General features: G+C 42.2%; 1 protein-coding gene across 3 annotated transcripts in view; it reads right to left on the bottom strand.

The window, feature by feature from the left end:
• Window positions 1-1250, bottom strand: part of ZFYVE9 (zinc finger FYVE-type containing 9) — a 237405-nt gene extending 236155 nt beyond the window's left edge. For all 3 annotated transcript variants that reach the window (XM_036892966.2, XM_036892968.2, XM_057500210.1), the window contains exon 1: window positions 1112-1250. The gene's annotated coding sequence lies outside the window, so the exon portion shown is untranslated. The remainder of the gene's footprint in view (window positions 1-1111) is intronic.
• Window positions 1251-23431: the final 22181 nt, after the last annotated feature.

The raw sequence follows: 23431 nt of genomic DNA, 5'->3' as shown, positions 1-23431 counted from the left end.
ACCTTTCTCTACTTTCCAAATTTTCTACAATAAGCATTTTTTTCATGATTTTAAAAGTTTTAGGATTACTTATTAATCCTACAACCTTCACATACATCACAGGAAAACAAGAATAACCTGTAATCACATCGTAAACACCCCAATATCTGACTTATAGCATCAAACTAAAGGCACTTTTTTTTTACATTAACACCAGAACCACTAGACTTCTAAAATTTAGAGTATGTCCCGCTTGCGTCAGGTATCTGTTATTAGGATAGTTAGCACGACTTTTTAAAATCCTCTTATCATCCATTCTATGGACCTATTTAGGTGGAACATTTTTGTACCAAGGACTGAGAGGCATTAAAATATTTACACTCTCTTACTGGGGGAGAAGGCGAAACACACCTCTGTTTGAAAAAAGTATATGTGTGTGTGTTTATAATTGTGTATTCATCTAGGAAACTTACTAAAAAGCTGGAATGAGTCTTTCTCCAAAGCGGACAACGCTTAGATGCAAAATGTAATAGAGGACGGCAGAGATCAGCTACCGGCAGGTGATGAAATTTCACCTCAAATAAGATGCAAAAGGTTGTCTTCAACCCAGTGAGATCGGGGAATGACACTTCAGGAGTACTAGGGACTGAGGGCCCCGCACTTTCTGCGCTCCAGTTCTCACCCAGAACTCCCCCCTAACCTGCCCCCAACCCTGACTATGCGGGACTCAGTTTGGGGCGCGGAAAAGCCGAGACTGTTTGCAAACAAGCGTCCTCTGCCTCCCCCCGGGATATACGTGCAGGGTCCGGGGTAAGAGGCTGCACTCGGCCCCAAGCCGGGGTCAAGCCGAAAGGTGCCAGTGCCTCCTCCAGCCCCACGATCCACACACCGGGCCGCGCCGGAACCGAGGCCGGGCGAGCGCTTTCCAGCGGCGCGGGGCCTAGCTGCCCCCCACGCGCCGCCAGCCTCCCGCGGGAGGGCTCGGGGAGGAAGAGCTGAGGCCCCAGAACCGCCGGGTGGATGAGGCGCCGCGGCGCAGGACACCCCATTCGCCCGGCCTGAGGGCGGCCACCGGGGCCCTCCCCAACGGCCGCAGGCCAGAGACCCCGGAACCGCGCCGCGCCACACTCACCTCCAGCAGCGGCGGCCGCTGCCTCAGCATGGCCGGGGGGGGCCGTCCCTGAGCCGACAGCCTCCTCCTGAGGGCACCGGCGCGGCCCCAGGCGCCGCCGCGAATCCTCCCACTCCTGAAGGGGCTGTGGTCGCCGCTGCTACTAAGGCCCAGCGCCCTCCGAGCCGCATCGGGCTCCCGGGCCGCCACAGCCACGCGGATCCCGGAGGAGCGCCGCCGAGCTGGGGCCGGGGGGCGCAAGGCTGCGGCGGGACGACCGAGGTGCTGCAGGCGGGGATCCTCGGTGAAGCCTCCAGCGTCGCCGTGGCCGCTCCTGCCGCCGGCGCCGCTGGGCCACAGCGCCCCCTGGACCTCACGCCCGGCAACGGCGCCGGGACTGCGGCGGCCGCCTGGGCACAAGCCGCAGGGAACGCGAGCGAGGGCAGTTTGGGGATGGCGGGGGCCTAGCGCTCCCCGAGCCACCTTTGGCCCCCGGCCCGCCCCCGACAACGCCTCCCGGGAGCCGGAAGCCCATCGGTCCCCACCAGCCTTAGCGGGTGCACCCCCTACTCCCCAGTCCTCAGGCCCTGAGCACCTTTGCAGCTTTTCCTTCTCTCCAGAAGTATGCGAACGTTCTGTCATTCGGACACTCACCTGAGAGCAGGAGTGTGAGGGAATCTCATCAGTTTCAACTGTGGGGTTGGGATTGGGGGGGTCCCTTCTCGCTTCAGTGTGCCTGGGTGTAAGAAAGTGACCCGGAACCAACCTTTTTACACACACACACACACACACAATCCTCTCCTCTCACAATAAATATTCTCTCAATAAACAGATGTAGGAATATAGTCTTTGACCTTTTTTGGATCTACTGTCCAAATCATTACAGAAATTTCCTATAGATACCAAACCCCTAAACCCCCACTCCACCCCAAAATAGAAAAAAACATTAACTTGCCGAGCAAGCATAGCCAACGTGTTGTCCTGAAATTCATAAACAAAGGTAAAAAAGAATCGTCTTTTCTAACTAACCCCCTCCTCCACACCACCTCTACTCTTTCAACACTACCTGCCCCCATCCCTGCCAAATCCCAGGTCAGGCTCTGAAGGAAGTTGTTGTATTGCAAGGGCTATAGAGTCATTTTTACAGATATCCCATATTCGATCCCATTCAAACTCTAGAGTGCAAACATCAGGACCAAAAACATTAGAAACAGACTCTCAGATGGGAAGTAGGGAATGAAATTCGCCAAACCTTCTGGTTCCAAATTTTTCCACATACATTATTTTATCCTAGAAGTAGTAAGTAAATGAGCAGGGACTTTGGTGGCAGTCAGATCCCGATATTACCAATTCCAGCTCTGTCGGGGTTGGCTTTGTGACCCTGGGCGAGTTATGTAATATTTAGGAACCTCGGTTTCCTAATGCCTACCTTGCCGATTGTTGTGAAGATTGGAGATAGTTTATGTAAAGGAAGCAACCCATAGAAGGTACTCAATAAATGTTAGTTCCAATTATTGTTGGTTCCAAAACACCCTCTCAGTCTTTCTTAGATTCAAGATTGTTCCCATCTGTTTTTTGTTCTTTTTCTCTCAGTCTGTGTGTATGTGTGTCTTTTTCTCTCAGTCTGTGTGTGTGTGTGTGTGTGTGTGTGTGTGTGTAAATGTATTCCAACAAAAGATGGATGCAAAAAGAAATAAAAATAGATGCATCATTCTTCAGTATCCTTGGTCTGGGTAAAATCCCCCTAAATTTCTCTAATGGATTTATGCAACATCCCTCCACTGAAGAATAATAGAATAATAAAACCTAATACACTGGATCTTATGACATTCTGTTGTACAGCAGATTCAGCATAGAACCAGTGTATTTTTCTGCATAAAAAAAATTTTCAGGCGGTCTCACCTTACCTTAGGTTATGTCCTAAAAATAATAAAGCTTAATGAGAAAATTACATAAGGTCTCTGGGAACTTACAAATAATAATTGAGCAGCCACCTTAGAGAAAATATAACCTAACAGCTCTCTTCCAATCAATGAAAGCTGTTGCTATACAATCCTGAGTGTGCCTTCACCACCTACTTCTGAGTCACATTACAAAAAAAATCACTATAGCCTGTTGATAACAAGAGAAACTGGAGCTCAGAGGAAAACTATGATTCATCCTCTCAACAGCTCTGTGAATTAAGTACTATACTACCACCATTTTACATGTGAAATACATTTAAGCTAAAGAAAAGTGGGAAGTAGACCCTGAGATTCCTTCAGTCTCCCATCAGATGCAGTAACAGTTCTTTCCGCAATATTCAGAAAAGGCTGCAGGAGTGAGTTACTGCTGCTAAAATTTTCAATCCAGAGAAATGGGTCCTTTAATTTAGGTTATTTGGCAACCTAACATTAGCATTGTGCTTTCCAAGCCTAGTTCACTACCACCACAGGAAATCTGCATTTGCTTATGAATAATCATGCTACCCAGGGTGTAGCTACTACATGAAGATGATTCATTTTTTCCCAGAAAGTTTCCTCTTGCTTCACACTCTCTCCCTTTCTATTCAAATTATGGTTGCTGAAAAAGGCTGCCTTTATCATCACTACCACTTCTCTGTGGTCCACTTTAAATCCTTTCATCTAAAATTTCTTTCCATTATTTTTCCTACCCAGTTTTCTCTCTGCTCCTGAAATGTCTCTCAGCTGTTTTTCTCTCCTCTGCTGTAAATCTTTTTTTCATTTTAATCTACCTTGACCTGCTATCATTTGATTTGGTTACCCACTCTCAATTTTGTATTGATTTCCACTATTATCCAGTGACTCTAAAATATCCACTTATTCCCACCTGGTACACCTTCCCACCTTTCATATTTATACCATATACATCCCATAGAAAATTAGTATTCTAAGAATGGTTTCTTCAAATAAATTTAAGGTGTAGCCCAGAAACAAAAATTTCTTTGCTTTTCAAAATTTGTTCTTTAAAATTCAGGCCTTTCAAGAAAAAGTAAAAAAGGCATACTGATTGAAAACAATTATCTTAAGTGGAAAAGGCATATATACTGTATGACTTATCTTCTTATATAAAATTCTAGAAAATGCAAAATAATCTATAGTGACAGAAAACATATCAGTGGTTACAAAGGTAATGGTTGAGGGGAAGAGTACAAAGGAGAACAGAAAACCTCTTGGGGATGATGGATATATTATCCTAATTATGGTGATGTTTTCATAGGTATATACATTGAACACCTTTATAAATGGCACACTTTAAATGTGTCTTCTATTTTTTACAGCTTGATAAAGCTGATAAAAGGGGGACTTAACAGAAATAACAAACTAATCAAAAAATTTTTAGGTATGAAAAAAGTCCAGGCCCTTTATTTGTCAATTATATCTCAATAAAGCTGGAAAAAAAATTTCAGTCTTAAAGGATATCCATTTCCTAGTTTGGTGAATGGCACAGGAGTCATCCTACTCTTGTATTTCTTTCCTGGACAATTAGTGACTAAACCTGATAAATCCTACTTCTTGCTTTTATTGGATTTCTCTCCTCCTCTCCAACTCCACTGCTGACACTTTGTTCTAGGGTATATGTGCAATAAATTACAGGTGCACTGCATGAAAAGAAGGAAGGCAGGGAGGGAGGAGGAATGAATAAATTACATCTGTGTACAAGAGTATATTCTGTAGAAAAGTTTAAAAGAAGGCACAAAACCTCCTCCATGTTCCTAATAATCCCTGTACTTCCAAACCTGTAAGTGCCCACCACAGCGCTGTCACTATCTGTTCACTCATACATCCCTATGAGATCATGAGCCCTGTGAGCCAGGTTCAGTGTTTGATTCATCTCTGTGTCTGCACAACCAGTCTCAGCACAGAGTACACCTCAGGGAATGTTAAGCTGAACTAACCCGTGGCTCAGCACCTAATGTGCATCAGGCTAGTGCATCCCAACCACTCTGACTTTTAGGCCCTCCCTGTTAACTCTGGGCCCACCAAAGAGTAACACTTTTCAACAGGTGATTGTGCTACAGCCCAGTACTGCCCCCAGCCTGCCTGCTTGGTCTCCTATGCTCTCCTCTGACCCTCTGCAATCACTAGCCACAGCCAGGAGTCAAACCCGGAATTCACAGTTTGTTACCAAATAGGTAAGCCCTGAATCAGGCCAGAAGTCCATAGAGCAGCACAAACTTAAAAAGGAAATAGGGGATGTTTGGGATCTTGTTAGGTCACTTGAGTCAGTTAAAAAAGAGAAAAGCAATTACCACTTTAGGAATGAAGTATAAGGAAGTAATCAAATATGTGAACAAAGAAATATACCAAAAGATGTTTGTTATCTATTTTATACTGCACCTTTATAACATAAAAATGCGAGAAAAAGTTAAATAAGTGACTACTGTACCTCCACAATAGAAATATTATATATCCACTAACAACTGTGTTTTAAAGAATTTTAAATGACATTGAAAGCTGCTCATGATTATCAAAAACAGTGGCAAGTAAAAAAGACTATTGTATGATCCCAATTATGTTTTGATATATCTCTAAGAAGAATATTGTGCAAAATATAATATGTCGGTGGGATTTTTTGACTTTTCATTTTCAAATAATTTCCAATTTAAAGAAAAGTTACAAAAATACTATTAAAAAATCCCATATATCTATCACCCATAGGAAACCATACTTGCTTTATTATCCTCTCTTGTGTGTGCATATGTTTTCGTTCTCACTCTTTCTTCTACCTCTGCAGAGATATAAATAAATATATATTAGAAAAACTATTGTAATTATCTTCTGATCCAATTATCCATAAATATTTTTCAGTGTATTTCACCAGAACAGTGTACAAATATAAGTATCAAAACCAGAAATTTAACATTGATACAGCACTGTGAATATAATCTTATCCAAAGTTTGCCAACTGTCCCACAAATTTTCTTTTATTGAAAAAGAAAATAATTCTTCTTACTGTCCAGGATCTGCTACAGGATCACACTCTAGAATAATTTGTCAAATCTCTTAAATTTTCTTTAATCTGGAACAGTTTCTCAGTCTTTGTCTTTCATGACCTTGATTCTTTTAGAGAACACAGGTCATTTATTTTGTAAAACATAATTTGAGTTTGTGTTTCTTCATAATTAGATTCAAGTTACACATTTTTGGCAGGAATGCTACAGAATCGATGTCATGTCCTTCTTAATGCATCAGGATGCATGTGATACCTGTATGTCCCATCACTGATGATACCAACTTTGTTCACTTGGTTAATTAAGGTGGTATGTGCCATATTCATCCAGTGTAAAGTATCTGTTTTGCTCTCTGTAATTAAACAATATCTGATGGAGAGAGAATTTGAGACTACCCGCAAGTTTTAACATTCATTGATAATTTTTGCTTAAACAATTATTACTACAGTGGTTGTCAGGTGGTAATTTTCTAATTCCATCATTATCATTCCTTCTGCATTTTTTTTATTTGTCTTCCTACTGTATAGGGGAGCTTTTTGCTTCTCCCCCATCTATTCATCAGTTTATTGATATACATCAGAAAGAGCTCATCAATTTTTACTTTATGAATTATACATCCATTACCATCAGTATTTATTTTAATGTAAAAATTGTCTCATATCTGGCTGCTTTTATTTTCTTTTATCACCTCATCATCACTTTTTAAATATTTCCCTTGCTTTCTGGCACTACATCCAGGCCCATCTTGTACTTTCCAAGACCTAGGCCAGGAATCACCCATTTCTCCTAAAAGCCCTAGTTCCATTTAGTGGAGAATGCTATTTAGAAATCAAGATCTAGGTGGCAGGTATTCTCATTGCCATTAAGTGCCACTGTTTCAAAGTTCTCTCAGTGTGTAGAGCTAGAAAACACACACATCAATTTTATTTGAACATAATTTTTACTTTAAATACCACAGGTAAACTATGGTTATTTGTTGCAGACATCTTCTAGAAAATGAACAAAGTGAGCCCATCAGTTCAAGGAAAATAATTAACAGTATTTCTTGCCAATAATAAAATTCAAGCTTTCAATAAATACTAAAGTTTTGAAAAACTTGTATTCATTACACCAGGAGCTTGAGAGCTTCCCAAACTTCTCTGAAGAGATGGGTGATAATATTAACAATGTGGAGGGTTTTTTTTTAATTGTGTAATGATTGTGTCAATAGTTGGAAGATCTGAATAACTCAATGAACTACTACTTTTTCAAATGACCACATGCATGATATTACAAAAACATGTGCATTAAATATGCTTTAAAAGTGTAACATAGATCAAAGGATTTTAATGGAATAGAGTACAAAAAGTTCATTAATATGGTTTCAGATTCTGCATTGCAACTAACCTTTAAGAAATTATCACTTGTCAAGTTTTGATGTAGTGTCAAAGAAAATATCCACAAGTATCTGAAATGACTATTAAAATCCTCCTCAGTCTTCTATCTTCATATCTTTAAGGACAAAATTTTCTTCATCTACATCAACTAAAACAACATATCCCAATAGATTGAATCCAACTGTCTTCTAGCAGACTGACTTCAAAGAGATTTGCAAAAATGTAAATAATGCCATTCGTCTTCCTGCGTATTTCGTTTTGGAGACCATAGCTATATTTCACTAAAATAAGTTACTTATGTTAACATATAATGAGTTCACTATTATCACTTTAAATAAATGAATAAATAATGTTTTAAATGTTTTCTCACTTTTAATTTTTAAGGTGACAAATATCAATAGATATAATCCACATAAACTAAAGACCTCTGGGGTCCTCAGTAATTTATAAGAGAGTAAAAAGAGCCTGAGCCCAAAATGTCTGAGAACCATTTGTAGTTTATTCAACCATTTGCATTACAAATAGTGTTGAAATGAAATAAGGTTGTGCATTTGTGTTTTTCTAATGTTGTAGATGTACCTTTAGAGTAAATTTTTATAAGCAGAATTTCTGGGTCAAAAGATAAATGTGTATGTAGTTTTACTAGATATCACCAAATTTTCCTTCCAATAGACTGTGCCTCACTGCTACCATTGTCTCTCTCACCTATAAACACATATTTTCTGTCAAACCTAATACAATAAGAGATATAACACTTTCAAAACTACATAGTAGGAAAAGCTCTGGAACAAGACAGACCTGGCTTCAAATCCTAAGTAACTACTGGGCATGTACAGAAGGACCTATTTCCTCATCAAAAAAAAAGAGGCTAATGTCTTCTACATATATAAGGAATTGGCACATCATTAGATGGTACCCATTGTTATTATCCGCATGTCCCTGTGTCAGTAGGAGTGGTAGTCACTGTTGACCTGCAGAGATTCCTGGATTCCTTGAGGGTAAAGAATGAACTATCCTATTTGGAACTGCAGAGGATATTGACAATAAAAGTATATACAGAGTTGAAAGTCTTCTGAGTTATCTAGGGTGTAAGAAGAGAACAGGTCATCTAAACGAGAAAAGAGGGCTAGAAGCAGATGCTGAAACCAAGGGTACAGAGCCAGGGGTCTAGATGGTGAGAGCAGAGAACTGTTCATTAATGCAGTCACTCAGTCAAATACTTATTGAAACACTATTATGTACTAGGCACTATGCTCTGTAGAAAGCACCTATCTCTGCCTTTAAGGAGTTCAAACTTTACTGGTGGAAGCAAATGAGAAAACAGTCAATTATGATTTTAGGAGGTAAGCACAATGTGCTATAAGAATATAAATTAAGGGCATCTGACCCAAACTTAGGGGATGGACAAGACTTTTAAAGGGAGTGGTACCTAAACTGAGACCTAAATAATAGCTAGGACTTAGCTAGGTTCATTGGGTGGAGAGGCAAGAAGGGAATAGATAGGGAAAGATTGTCTTCCAAGCAGCAGGAATAGAATGTGCAACATCCAGAGGCAAGAGAAAGATTGATGTGTCTGAAGAATTGAGAACAGTTTTGGCTGAGGCAAAGAGGACGAGGTTGGGGAGCAAATCAGGAAAGGCCTCATAATTCAGATTAGGGACTTTGGATTTTATTTTACTGGTGATTTGAAGCCATCAGAGCTTTTAAGCTGGTCAATGGCATTAACAGGTTTGATTTTAGAAAAGATTGCTTTGTAGAAAATAGATAATAGGGAGCAAGTTTAGAGACAGGGAAGCCATTTATAAGCATCCAATGTAATAACCCAGGCAAAAGTGATGGTGACCTGAATTAGGGTAGAGTAGGGAGAGTGAAGATTTAAGGAGGTAAAATCATCAAACTCATAATTGGATTGGTATGTGAAAAAGAGCTAGAAATCAAATGTGACACTTGGGTTTCTGGTTTGGGCAACTTGGTAGGTAGTCCATGCTATCAAGCAAGGAGACATCAAAATGGAAGGAGCAGGTTTGGGAGAATAAATAATGAGTGCTGTTTCAACATGGTGACAGACTAGGAAACTGAGGTTCAGAGAGGTGAAATTATTTGTCCAAAGTGACTGTGAGTGGCAGAGCTAACACTCCAACCCAGGTCTATCTGACTACAATAGAAAGGAAAGGAGCAACACACAGCAGCAATTCACCAGAGAATTCCGCTTTATTAGGGAAAGGTGCTGGGTTATATAGGAAGGGGCATGGGGTGATTGTGGTGTCACTTCTACGGGGCTGGTGGCTATTGGCTAGGTGCTGGGATTAGGGGGGCGAGGGGTGATTGGGCTTCAGGTGGCGCCGGCGGGAACCAAGGACCCGGAAGAGAAGCAGGAAGTTCGCCATCTTATGGGTGGGGGCCCTTCATTCCCCCCTTTCTCCTCTATGGGGTTGTGGACGTTGCTTTCTCTCTGACTGCTTCCTGCTGAACGGGGGCTGAGAAGGGAGTGAGGGCTTGAGGACTGGGAGGAGAGGCTTGATAGGACTCCCCACAGTAAGGACGAGTAGATGTGGACTTCTTCAGGTTGGAAATCAATGAAGGTTCCCTGTAACCATAGGTCGAGGACTTGTTGATTCTAATGGTGCCAAGAGGATACGGGTGCCAGAAGCCAGGCGTCTGCGGCCATTGTTTCCAGGAACAGTTTCCAGTGGAGAGAGGGGTCCATCTCAGCGTGTGGTGAGGAGGTTACGTGAGGGTGAGGGATCTTCTGTGGCTAAAAGCTGGTAGTTCCTGGGTAAAAGCTGATTGAAAGTTTGATTAGAGATTTTACCAACTTGGGATTTGATAAACTTTACAAGGCAAGAAGAGACAGGCGAGGACAATGATTATGATAGGGCCTGCAATGGGCCAAAGCCAGGTGAGGAAGGGGTTTGTTAGTATTGAAGAGAATGGGTTGGAGGAGTAATACTGTGGGTACCGGGAGTTACCCATGTAGTGAATGGCAGAAGACCAGTAGGGACATCTCTGTAGGTGTCTGGCCATCGCCTGCAACAGGCTTGTTTTTGGTCATAGAGGAAGCAGAGGTAGGGAGAATAAAGGTAGCTGCTAGGGAACACTTCGGTGAAGGGAGGGAAGTGGAGGTATAAAGGCTCGGAGCAGCCTTTCAGAGGGCAGTCCGATGTGGCAATGAGGGCAGTAATTTTTGTTTGATGCTGTGTGTAAGTCTGTCTGACTTTGAATCGCCATACAAAGGAGGCTGGGGTGGCGGGGAAGACAATAGGAATGAGGAAAAAAAGTGAGAGAGAGCGAGGGAGCAGTAAAGGAAGAAAAAGTCATGATTCGGGTATGGATGGCAAAGGGGGTGAACAGGATTTTGGAGGAAAGAGGACAGTAAGGTCAGGAGTCTGGAGGGAGGGAGAGTCTGTAAACTTTTGTAGGTTAAGAGGTCTTTTAGGTGATGTGGGGACAGAATGGTAAGGGGTGCCCCAAATGTCAGTTTATGAGCTTCCTTCTGCAAGAGCTGTCCAGCGGCTAATGCCCGTAGGCAGGGGGCCCATCCCCGAACTGTGGGGTCTAATTGCTTGGAAAGATAAGCTACTGGGGCAAAGGATGGGCCAATAATATTGGCCTAGGACTCTTAGAGCTTGACTGGACCTCTCATGAATGTATAATGAGAAGGGCTTCGACAAATCAGGAAGATGGAGAGCTGGGGCTTCCACAAGGGCTTGACGGAGCTTAATGAAGGAGTGCCGGGGTGAGGAGGATAATGGTTCTTCAGGGGGGCCCTTGCTGAGGTCGTATAGGGGTCTTGCCAACAGGGAGAAGTTAGGGATCCACGCTCTAAAATACCCAGCCAGGCCTAGAAAGGAAAGGATTTCTGTCTTGGTTTTGGGAACAGGCAGGTCAGAGAGGAGCCGTTTTCTGTCTAAGGTAATGGACTTTCTTTGTTGAGATAGAAGGAATCCGAGGTAAGTGACAAAAGGGGAAGAGATTTGAGCTTTGACGGGGGATACCCGGTAACCTCTGGAAACTAGAAGGTTAAGTAGGGAGGCAGTGTCAAGTTGAGACTGTTCCCACGAGGGACTGCAGAGTAGAAGATCGTCCACGTATTGTAATAAGGTGGACTTGGAGTGATCATGATGAAACTGTTTGAGGTCCTGAGCTAGGACCTGTCCAAAAATATGGGGACTATCTCGGAAGCCTTGTGGCAAAACTGTCCAAGTGAGTTGTTCAGAATGTCTTGTGTATGGGTCTGTCCAGGTGAAGGCGAAAAAATCTTGGGAGGGGGATTCCAGAGGGATAGAAAAAATGCATCCTTGAGATCTAGGACTGGGAAGTGGGAGGCCGAGGCAGAGATCTGCAATAAAAGGGTGTATGGATTTGGGACTAAGGGATGGATAGGGATGATGGCCATGTTGATGAGGCAAAGGTCTTGGACGAGGTGGAAAGATCCATTGGTTTTTTTAACAGCTAATATGAGGGTATTAAATGGGGAGTGAGTGGGTCTGAGGTAATTTTTGTTTAAAAGATCTTGAATGATGGGTTGAAGGCCTATGAGGGCTGAAGTGGTTAGGGGGTATTGGGCCTGACAGATATACTGAGAGGGGTCATGTAATTTGATAGAGGCAGGAGGACATAGAGCCACGGAGGGGCTTGTAATGTCCCAACCTTTGGGATTTACAGGGTGTATGAGGACAGAACTGGAGCTTTCATTGGGTAGAGGGGGGTCGTCAGCTATGAGGGCCATCAGAAAGGGAGTACTGGGGGCTGTGGGAGTGGATATAGTTATGGAAACATGGAGGAGAGAAAGGATGTCCCGTCCTAGTAAAGGGATGGAACACTGGGGCATAACCAGGAAGGAGTGGGAGAAAGGCATGGGATTGTCTTGGATTGTGCATAAAAGGGGGGGGTTTTAATGGGAAAATCTGTTTACCTCCTACCCCGACTATAGAAGTAATGGCAGGCGTGGTAGGGCCCCGGTATTCTCACAAGACTGAGAAGGTGGCTCCTGTATCTAGGAGGAAGGAGATGGGGCGACCGTCTACTATTAGAGTAACCCTGGGCTCCTGTTTGGTGATGGAAATGGTTGGGCGAGAAGCCCCCGGGCCCCGTCAATCTTCTTCTACCAGCCCCACTATGGCGGGCTTAGGATGGGGGTTGTTCGTCCAGCCTCCCCTTCAGGTGGTTGGGCAATCAGACCCCCAGTGGCCCTTTTTGTGGCATCTGAGGCATGGGGTGGTAGAAGATCTGGGGGAGGGGCATGACCTTGACCAATGTCCCTCTTTTCAGCACTTGAAACAAGCTCCTGGGGGGCGCTTGTTTGTAGAAGGGCGCCCAGGTTGTGGTTTTATCAGCTGGGCCAACATTTGGAAATTGGCCTGATCAGCCTTTTGTTTACAGCATTCTTTCTCCTCCTCCCTGTTATGGAAGACTTTAAAGGCCACTGTTAGGATCTCAGTCTGTGGGGTAGTGGGGCCCTGTTCTAACTTTTTGAGTTTAGCTTTAATGTCGGGGTAGCCTTGAGCTAGGAAGTATGTCATAAGGACATGTCTTCCTTCAGGCGTTTCTGGGTCCAGGCTGGTAACTGTAATAGGGCTTGGGTGAGTCTCTCTAAGAACTTGGAGGGAGTCTCCTCCCTTCTTTGAATTATGTCTTGGGGCTTTTGAAAATTGACTACTTTACGAGCTGCCTTTTTCAGACCTGCTATTAAGCAGCAGGCGAAGATATCTCGAGAGCGGAGACCCATGGCGGTGGGGGACTGAAGGGTTCTGGCTCAGTCTGTGGGGGAGAAACAGGTGATGGGGGCAAAGACAGAGGAGGCTCTTGGAACTTAGTTAGAGGGGGGCTGAAAGGCTCAGGCTTGATCTGCAGGGGGGTGAGGTGGGGGAGGAGATGGTGGGGAGGAAGGGGAGGGGCTGTTATAGGAGAGGAGGGGGAAGGGAGTGAACAGGAGGCTTCTGCGGGGGAGACGGCTTGCAGGCTAGGAGAACTTGGGGGGAGGCAGGGGGGCGGGAGGAGGAGGCGGAAAGCTTCGGTATAGGAAATCTCCTTCCATTTTTTCAGGCACTGGCAGTAGTTAAAAGATTGCGAGTGATGTTAGGATCAAGAGTTCCCCCTGCGGGCCATTGGTTGTTATTGTTTAGGGGGTATGTTGGCCAATCTTGGGAGCAGTATTTATGGAGAAATTTTGGTTTTATATCAAGCGTCAGGGAGAGGGTGGCTAGATGCTTGAGCAGGCATTCAAGAGGTGAACTTTCAGGGAGGGATGAGGAGGCTCCCATGGCTAAAGGACAGAGAAGGAGACAAACAGGGGAAGACGAACAGAGATCCTCAGACTGGGAGCAGACCGCAAGGAGACGAAGGGCGTCCCCGATGATCCTTGGGGGTCTGCGGAAACTCGTATACGAGTCGGTTTCTCAGGAAGTGTGGGTCGTCACCCAGACCTCTCTAAGAAGGCAGAGTGCCGGAGTCACAAGGAACCTAGTACTAGGAATTTTTGGCGGAAGGAATTTTCGGCAGAAGGAACAGAAGGAGGAGGTGGGGGGAGAAGGGAGCGTTCTCATCCGCAAAGGAGTCACCTCGTTTATGGCTGTTGGAGGAGGGGCCTGAGGGTCTGCTGCAGCCGTGAAGGCCTAAGGCGGGGAGAGTTCCCTCCTCGTCGGGGAAGAGTGGCCCACTCCGGGGGAAAACTTACCCAAAGGCCAGAGAGGAGTGGTGAGTGTGAGGAGCCAGCGCCGGAAAAAGAGGACGAGGGCAAGCTGCTGCTGGTGTTGGGGGAATTCGGGGCCCAGTTGGGGTATCCCGTCTCCGGGTTTTGGCACCAATGAAAGGAAAGGAGCAACACACAGCAGCAATTCACTGGAGAATTCCGCTTTATTAGGAAAAGGTGCTGGGTTATATAGGAAGGGGCATGAGCTGATTGAGGTGTCACTTCTGTGGGGCTGGTGGCTATTGGCTAGGTGCTGGGATTAGGGGGGCGAGGGGTGATTGGGCTTCAGGTGGCGCTGGCGGGAACCGAGAACCCAGAAGAGAAGCAGGAAGTTCGCCATCTTATGGGTGGGGGCCCTTCAACAATCTCCTTGTGGCTTCAGCAGTACCACACCTACTCCCACACGCAGAGTGGAAATGTACATTGATGACCAGGGAGGGGGAAACAACAGGAGCATTTATAACGTGAGTGCAATGCCTACAAAAAATCAAATTTGACTGAATAATAACACGAAAGGTTATTTCCATAAGCATAATTATTACTATTAACACTCTGTCCATGATGACTCATGCTGCCGTTCTCTTGTCCTAGAAGGAAAATATTAGATATGCTTGATAATGGGGAATATTTATGATGTTTATCATAAGAATCACAGGTGAGGTAGCATGGCATGTGTGGTACAACATAAAGACCCTGGGTTAGGGACTGGACACCTGAGTTCTAATGATGTAGACATGGACTGGACTGAGGAAAGTTGTTATTTAGGCATTTGAATCTCTGGGTCTTACCTCAGGGTGTGCAATTCAGTCAGGGCTCCTTTAGTCCTCTAGCCTATTCCATACAAGCCACCATGGTAGAATAAAAGAACCTGTGCTTTGGAGTTAGCAGATCTGAATTCAGTTCACACCTCCACCAATTTCAGGCTATTTGACTGCAGGAAGTCACTTATTCTTTTGTTTTTCTCACGTGTATGGTACATGATTGTAAGAGTTACCTAGTAAGTGCCAGGTACATGGTAAGCACTCAAAGTTAATTATCTTCCCCTTGCCTTTCTCATCTTTTTAACCTCAAACATTGCTTCCTAACTCTATCCCTACAGCTCTAGGAAAGAGTTAACTGCTTCCTTATACCTTTTCTTATTTTTTCCAGTGTACATGCATTCTCTCATAATTAGAAAAACAAATAACAAAGAAATAATTGGGACACAAAGTAGACCAGCCAAGTAGTCAGCATTCATTACAGCTTGATGACTCACAAGGTTTATTTGATTTGGGCAATCTACATCCCAACTGTACTTATGAACAAATAATATGAATTTATGTGTGCATTCTCATGTGAATGTGAATTCACCTCAATTCTGGAAACACTGAGCCCTGTCCAGACTCTGCAGGAATACAGAACTGGGGACAAAAATAATATTTTTGCTTAGTTTTGGATGTATTTATATTATGTGTGTGTGTTTTGGCTAAGGCAAGGAAGGATTGGATTCACAGAACTGAGGAATATATGAGCTGAAAGCAATGATGGGCTACAGTCAGCTTGTATTGGTTCATGAGAGCCAATTGTTAAATTTTAAGAAACTTTTTGAGCCAGCTGTAAAACACAGCCATTTTTAAAAAGTCAAATTATATGAACTTATAATTAAATTTTATTAAAAGCAGAATTAATAAGTACAGGCAGCCCTTGCTTTGCACAATTCTGAAATGTGCAAATTTTAATTACCATGGTTTACTTAAATAACATCAGTCCCCCAAAAGCACAATTCAAGTTTCACCTATCACAGTATATTAACTGTTAATAATGCACAAAGTACAAACTTTCTTCCAAGTACAAAGCTATTTCTTCAGTACACAAATCACTATGTAAATAACATATGCACATTGATTGAGGATAAAAGATGGCATGAAAGGTGAGACAGAAACCTCATCCCCAAACCAAATATACTTTGAAAATACAGCAAATATAACTAATCCTGAAAGAGCAACAGGAAAGAAGGCTGTGGCAGACTGCCTACACCTGGGGAACAGAGCAGACCTCATGGAAAAAGGTAAAGTATCAAAGCCATGACCTTGTGGAACCCAAGCCCTTCCCCCACCCCAGCTCACAGGGTGGAGGAACAGAAATGGAGCAGGGATGGGGTGGAGGCCTAGGGCTGCTGAACTCCCAGCCCTGGAGATCTGCTCTGGGAGCACGAACCTACATTACATGGTGCTCTGGAGATTAGTGGGGGTAGAAAGCTAAGACAGGCAGAATACTTGGAAAGACTGAGATTCTAGCCTCTTGAAGAGAGCAGGTATCCACAACCAGTCACTCTGGGACAAAAGAAAGGCAGGCAATCTGAGAGACTTCCTAACAGTGAGAGGGCTGTTAAAGGGGCAAGGATTGCACAGAGCTTGCTGCTCAAGAGAAAGGACAGGTGGACAAAATTGTCCCAGCGCACTCAGCCCAGCAGGTTGTGAACTTTCAGGAGCTTCAGGTGCTCCATTCCCCTGGCTGGCAACATAACTATGAGGACCCCACTACTATAAGAAGCCTGCTACTCCTTCCTCCCAGTGGGCACCAGCTCAGAGACCAACTGCCCCCACCATTGTGCCAGACCAACTAGAGGGCAGCCAGGCCTATGGCAGACACAAGTGCATAGCATAGAGGCTCCTCCCTGCATGCTCGGCCCACTGGCCCTGTCAGTGGAGGCAGACAGTACAGGTGGGAAGTAGGAAACAGCTCTTTACTCCCGGCAGGTACCAGTACTGCTCCCCTGTGACCCCTGTGATTGCTCCAGGGGCTGAGCAGCTCCAGAGAGTAGAGCTTCTGGGCACTAGAGGGTGCCACATACAAATATGAAATGTCAAAGAAACCTGGTTCAAATGAAAATCCCACAAACACCAGAAAGAGGGCCAAGTGAAACTGAACTCGCCAATCTTCCTGAAAGAGATTTCAAAATAAAAATCATAAACATGCTCATGGAGCTACAGTAAAATATTCAAGACCTTAGGGAGGAATTCAAGAATGAGATACGAACATTGAAAAATACAGTATCCAAAATGAAACATACAATGGAGGTATTTAAAAGCAGATTAGATGAAGTAGAGGAGAGGGTAAATGAAATAGAAATTAGAGAAGAGGAATACAAGGAAGCTGAGGCACACAGAGAAAAAAGGATCTCTAGGAATGAATGAATATTGAGAGAACTGTGTGACCAATTCAAATGGAACAGTATTTGCATTAGAGGGATACTGGAACAAGAGAGAGAAAAAGGGATAGAAAGTGTCTTTGAGGAGGTAACTCCTGAAAACTTCCCCCATCTTGGGAAGGAGAGAGCCTATCAGGCCATGGAGCTGTACAGATTTCCCTACACAAGGGACTCAAGGAAGACAATACCAAGACATATAATAATTAAAATGGCAAAAATCAAGGACAAGAACAGAATATTAAAAGCAGCCAGAGAGATTAAAAAGATCACATACAAAGGTAAACCTATCAGGCTATCATCAGACTTCTCAGCAGAAACCTTATAGGCCAGAAGGGAGTGGCATAATATATTTAATGCAATGAAAGAGAAGGGCCTTGAACCAAGAATACTCTACCCGGTAAGATTATCATTTAAATTTGAAGCAGGGATTAAATAATTTCCAGATAAGCAAAAGTTGAAGGAATTTACCTCCCACAAACCATCTTTACAGTATATAGATGGAAGTTCTCCTAAGGCTAAATAGCTGTCACCAGAGAAAATAAAACCACAGTAAAGGAAGTACACCAATTAATTACCAAGCAAATGCAAAATTAAATCAACTTCTCACAAAGTTAGTCAAGGAATACACAAAGAGTACTGAATACAACACCTAATATATAAAGAGTGGTAGAGGGAAAAAAAGAACTTTTAGACTGTGTTTGAAATCATAATAAGTGAGTCAAGTTAGACTGTTAGATAGTAAAGAAGCTGCCTTTGAACCTTTGGTAACTACAAATCTAAAGCCTACAATGGCAATAAGTACATATCTATGAATAATCACCCTAAATGTAAATGGACTGAATGCATCAATCAATAGACATAGAGTCACTGAATGGATAAAAAAATAAGACCCATCTATATGCTGCCTACAACAGTCTCACTTCAAACCCAAAGACATACGCAGACTAAAAGTGAAGGGATGGAAAAAGATATTTCATGCAACTAATAGGGAGAAAAAAGAAGGAGTTGCAGTACTTGTATCAGGCAAAATAGACTTCAAAAAAAGAAAGTAACAAGAAACAAAGAAGGACATTACATAATGATAAAGGGGTCAGTCCAACAAGAGGATATAACCATTATAAATATCTATGCACCCAACACAGCAGCACCTACATATGTGAAACAAATACTAACAGAATTAAAGGGGGAAATAGAATGCAATTCATTCATTTTAGGAGACCTCAACACACCACACACTCCAAAGGACAGATCAACCAGAGAGAAAATAAATAAGGAGACAGAGGCACTGAACAACACATTGGAACAGATGGACCTAACAGACATCTACAGAACACTCCACCATATGAACAGACAATTCTCCAAAGAAGAAGTTCAGATGGCCAACAGGCACATGAAAAGGTGCTCCACATCGCTAATTATCATGGAAATGCAAATTAAAACCACAAAGAGATATCACCTCACACCACTTAGGATGGCCAACATTCAAAAGACAAGGAACAACAAATGCTGGTGAGGATGCAGAGAAACCTCCTACACTGCTGGTGGGAATGTAAATAAGTTCAACCTTTTTGGAAAGCAGTATAGGAGTTCCTCAAAAAGCTCAAAATAGAAATACCATTTGACCAAGGAATTCCACTCCTAGGAATTTACCCAAAGGAAACAAGATCTCAGATTCAAAGAGACATATGCACCCCTATGTTTATTGCAGCACTATTTACAATAGCCAAGATATGAAGCAACTTAAGTGTTCATCAGTAGATGAATGGATAAAAAAGATGTGGTACATATACACAATGGAATATTACTCAGCCATAAGAAGAAAACAAATCCCACCATTTGGAGCTCGAGGGTATTATGCTCTGTCAAATAAGCCAGGTGGAGAAAGACAAGTACCAAATAATTTCCCTCATATGTTGAGTATATATAACAACGAAGCAAAACTGAAGGAAGAGAACAGCAGCAGACTCACAGACTCCAAGAAGGAACGAGTGGTTACCAAAGGGGATGGATGGGGAAGGGTGAGTGGGGAGTGAGGGAGAAGGGGATTGAGGAATATTATGACTGGTACATATGGTGTGTGGGGGGGGGTCATGGGAAAAACAGTGTAGCACAGAGAAGACAAGTAGTGACTCTGGCATCTTACTACGCTGATGGACAGTGACTTCAATGGGGGGGACTTGATAATATGGGTGAATGTAGTAACCACAATGTTTTTCATGTGAAACCTTCATAAGAGTGCACATCAGTGATACCTAAATAAAAAATTAAAATTAAAAAATAATTAACAACATAGGCACATTATGATCACTGATCAATCACATCACTTCTTTCAAAGTCTTTGATTAGTCACTGTACATCTGTTACTCAATTTCTGCACAAACAATGAAGTGTATCGTATGTTGCCTTTTTCAACCAGTGATAAAATCTACTTACCTTTTTTAACCAGTGATACCATTTTGTATAGATAAATAATCAAAATATGAAATTGGCAAAAAAAATCAAAGGAAGCAAAAAAACAAAAAATGATAAGGCGGAGGTGCAACTTTAATTGAACATAAATGGATTTATAGAAGAAATAGTTTAACATGGGAATATTGACACTCCTTCAATTTGAAAGACTCTAGAGGTACAGCCAGAGAAACTTAGTGGAGGTAAACTTATTTATTTAAATAAGGAAAGTGGTTGTGACCAAAAGAATTAAGATATCTTAGAGAAAATAACCCCAGCAAACACTTCACATTAAAATTGTTGTAGATGTTTGCACAATGTTCAAAGTGCAAAGAATAAAATGTTGAAAGCTGATCCAAACTTAGAAAGAAGTAGGACTACTTTCCAAGCATAGAAAAATTGTCCACTCATATTCTACAACAAGGAGGTAAACACTCTTGAAAAGTTCAAATTACTCTCGATAATTTTTCAAAAATAAATAAAACACTTTAATTCTTAGTATTTCAAATCTTTTAAATTATAGTGTGCTGTATCACTTAATAGGGGAAAGTATAGTCTTTTCAACAAATAGTGCTGGGACAACTGGATATCTACATGCAAAAGAACAAAGTTGAACCCCTACCTCACACCATATACAAAAATGAACCCAAAATAGATCAAATACTTATATGTAAAAGCTAAAACTATAAAAGTCTTAGAAGGAAACATAGATGTAAATCTTTGTGACCTTGAATGAGGCAGTAGTTTCTTAGATATGACACTGAAAGTACAAACACTGAAGAAAAAAATTAATAAATTGTACTTCATCAAAGCCTTAAAAACTCTTTGAAACTGGCCATGGTGGGAATATTTATGCCACAGAAATAACCAAATGCTACATATCAAGACTTGTTCTGTTAATTGTCTAGCCTTAAGAAAGTGATAGAGCAAATATTAATGCAGATTAAATATAAAATTGTGTTGTATTTATAACTGTTAACATTGTGAAAAGCACAGCAAAAATTGAGGAAATATTCTTCTAGCATTTGAAAACTATTATCTGATTTAGCAAATAAGTAAGTCGCTCGTATTATTGACAAATGAGTGAAGTTCCAATAGATGTCATCGTTTTTTCACTTCTATCTTAATCATTAACATAAACAAAAATATTAACCAACAAAGTATACTCAGAGAGCTGGTAATTAAACATTTATCAGCACACCACTGGCTGAAAGGGACATCAATGATCTTAGAATCCAGCATCTCTTACCATTTTTCATGGTACAGGCATGAAGCCCAGGACCTGTCCAAGGTCACAAACAAATGAATGGATGGATGGTCAACATTTGAATCATGTGCTGTTACTTTACATTTTAATACCACCTCCATGGGTATCCAGGAAAATGTGTTTTCCATGACATATCAGAGTGAGGATGGACAGTGAAGATGTGTGAAACAGTTGTCATCAGTATAACTAGTAAAAAGCTCTTCTCTCCAAGGTTCTAACAATACCTGCTGTATAGCTGCTCTGGAAGAGGAGGAGCCAAAAGAATCAGGACATGAGAGACCTGCCAGTTCCTTCTCCCTCTCTGGACAGACAGCAGTAGGGCAGGCAAACAAGCCATATCTTATTTTTGGACTTTTCTCTCCTTACACCCTTAGGCATTGAAGTGATTGGAGAGATATTCAGGATTCTTCTTCCATCTGAGATTAAACAGAGACCTGGCCTCGTGGGAGAGGATCAGATTTTAACTTGGCCTCCAGACCAAAGCTCTCTTCCTGGCCTCTATCACTTGGAACATCACTTCAATATTACCTTACTTGCTCAGTTTTCCTTGGGAAGTGAGCCAAGGATTATTATTAATAATAGACCTTTACTTTTACATACAGCCTTTTACAATTTATGAGGCCTTCATACATGCACCACTCATAATGGCCCTATATGGTGAGTTGGGTAGGGGTTAGTAAACTCATTTTACAGAAGAGGAAGTGAGGCCAAAAGAGACAGGGTGCCCAAATTCATGGAGCCAATTTCAAGACTGGACCCCAGGTATACTGACAGAGAATTTAGTTATCTTCCATGGCACAAAAATACTACAACACAGGCCTAGAAGTATTCAGAGAATTATTATTAATGACAGTTATTAATAATAAAAATTAACTACCATTTAAAAAGACAACTACCATTTATGAGCACTTTTATTAAGTGCTCACTGCATGAAGCACTTCATATACATTCTCATTTAATCTTCGTAACTATCTTTTGAGGTTGATGTTAACTTCTCCATTTAGTAAGAACCCAAGGTTAGAAAAGTTTAAGGAACCTGTCCTGGGTCATACAGCAGAGTGACAGAGCAAGGATCTGAACCCAGATCTCAGTTTCTAAAGATCATACTCTTAAGCTCTTAAGATAAATGAATGGCCCTGGCACATGCAATAATATTTTTCTTAGCTGTGGAATATTTTATTAAGTGTGTCTGGTAATAGTATAATACATGAAAGAAGGAGAAAGCGAAAAAAGGAAACTAACTGAGCATCCACTCTTCATTAATTTAATAGATATTCCCTAACAACTGTATGTATCTTCAGGATTGTGCCAGGTCCTAGGAATGGAGGGGTAGAAGAGCAAACTTGGTCCCTACACTTAAAATACTTATTTTTGTAAAAAGATACAAAAGGTTAAGTAAACATAAATAAGCATATAATAATAAACTGTGGTAAGTCCTGTTATATTATGAAATTTTCAGGAAAGAGAATAATGGGGGCAGGGAGCTCTTTTAGAAACAATTATTTAGGTTGGTCCAGGAAGCTCTGTTTGAGGAAGTGACATGTAAGTTGGGACCCAAAGGCCAAGAAGCAGTCAGTGAGGAGACAGTGTGCCTAGAAAGGACCCTGGGGACCTGAGAGCCAGCCAGTATAGCTAGAGTGCCCTAAGCAAGGAGTGAGTGGCAAGAGATGAGACCAGAGACACATAGGCAAATGTCAGAGCATCAAGGACTTGTAGCCTATGATACAGATTTGGTATTTTCTCTCAGTTTCAATGGGAGGGAGGTTTTCCAATCAAGATGGATGTGATTCGATTTATGTTTAAAATATCACTGGCTGCTGAGAGGCAATGGAATTGCAGAAACAAGATTTGAAATGGGACAGGAGGCTCTTTCAGAAATCCAAGCAAGATGGTGGCTTGGCCTATGCCTCAGGTAATAAATAGCAGTGGTGATGGACAACTCTGAGTGGTTAGATTTGAAATATGTGCTAGATGCTGTCAAATATATTTTCTTATTTAAGCCTCACAACAATCCAGTGATATTGATATTTTATGGATTTTACAGATTTTTTATTTCATAGATAAGGGATCAGAGATTCAGAGAGGTTCAGTTACCAAGTCATGCTCCCCTCTGTATGACAGCAGTCATTTCATCTGCCAAGTGAAGAAACTGTTATGCAGAAGCCAGAGTAGGTGTCAGGGTGATTACATGATAAAGCTCCTGTCTAAAAGTCTTCAGTCTTTTCCAGATGAAAGAGGTCAGTCTACTGAGGGAACTTCTGTGGTTGGTTATCTCACCGAGGGAACTGTGTGTGACTTAGCACAGGATCAGGCCGTCAAGACCCCTAGATTCCAGTCGCTGTAGAGCTTTCTATTGCCAGGCAACATGAAAAATTTAGGTTCTAGAAAGACGTAACTGTAGATTGATAGTGTAGA

This window comes from Manis pentadactyla, chromosome 4, assembly GCF_030020395.1.
Source record: "Manis pentadactyla isolate mManPen7 chromosome 4, mManPen7.hap1, whole genome shotgun sequence".
Taxonomy (NCBI): Eukaryota; Metazoa; Chordata; class Mammalia; order Pholidota; family Manidae; genus Manis; species Manis pentadactyla.
This window is presented reverse-complemented; position numbering and strand designations above follow the sequence as displayed.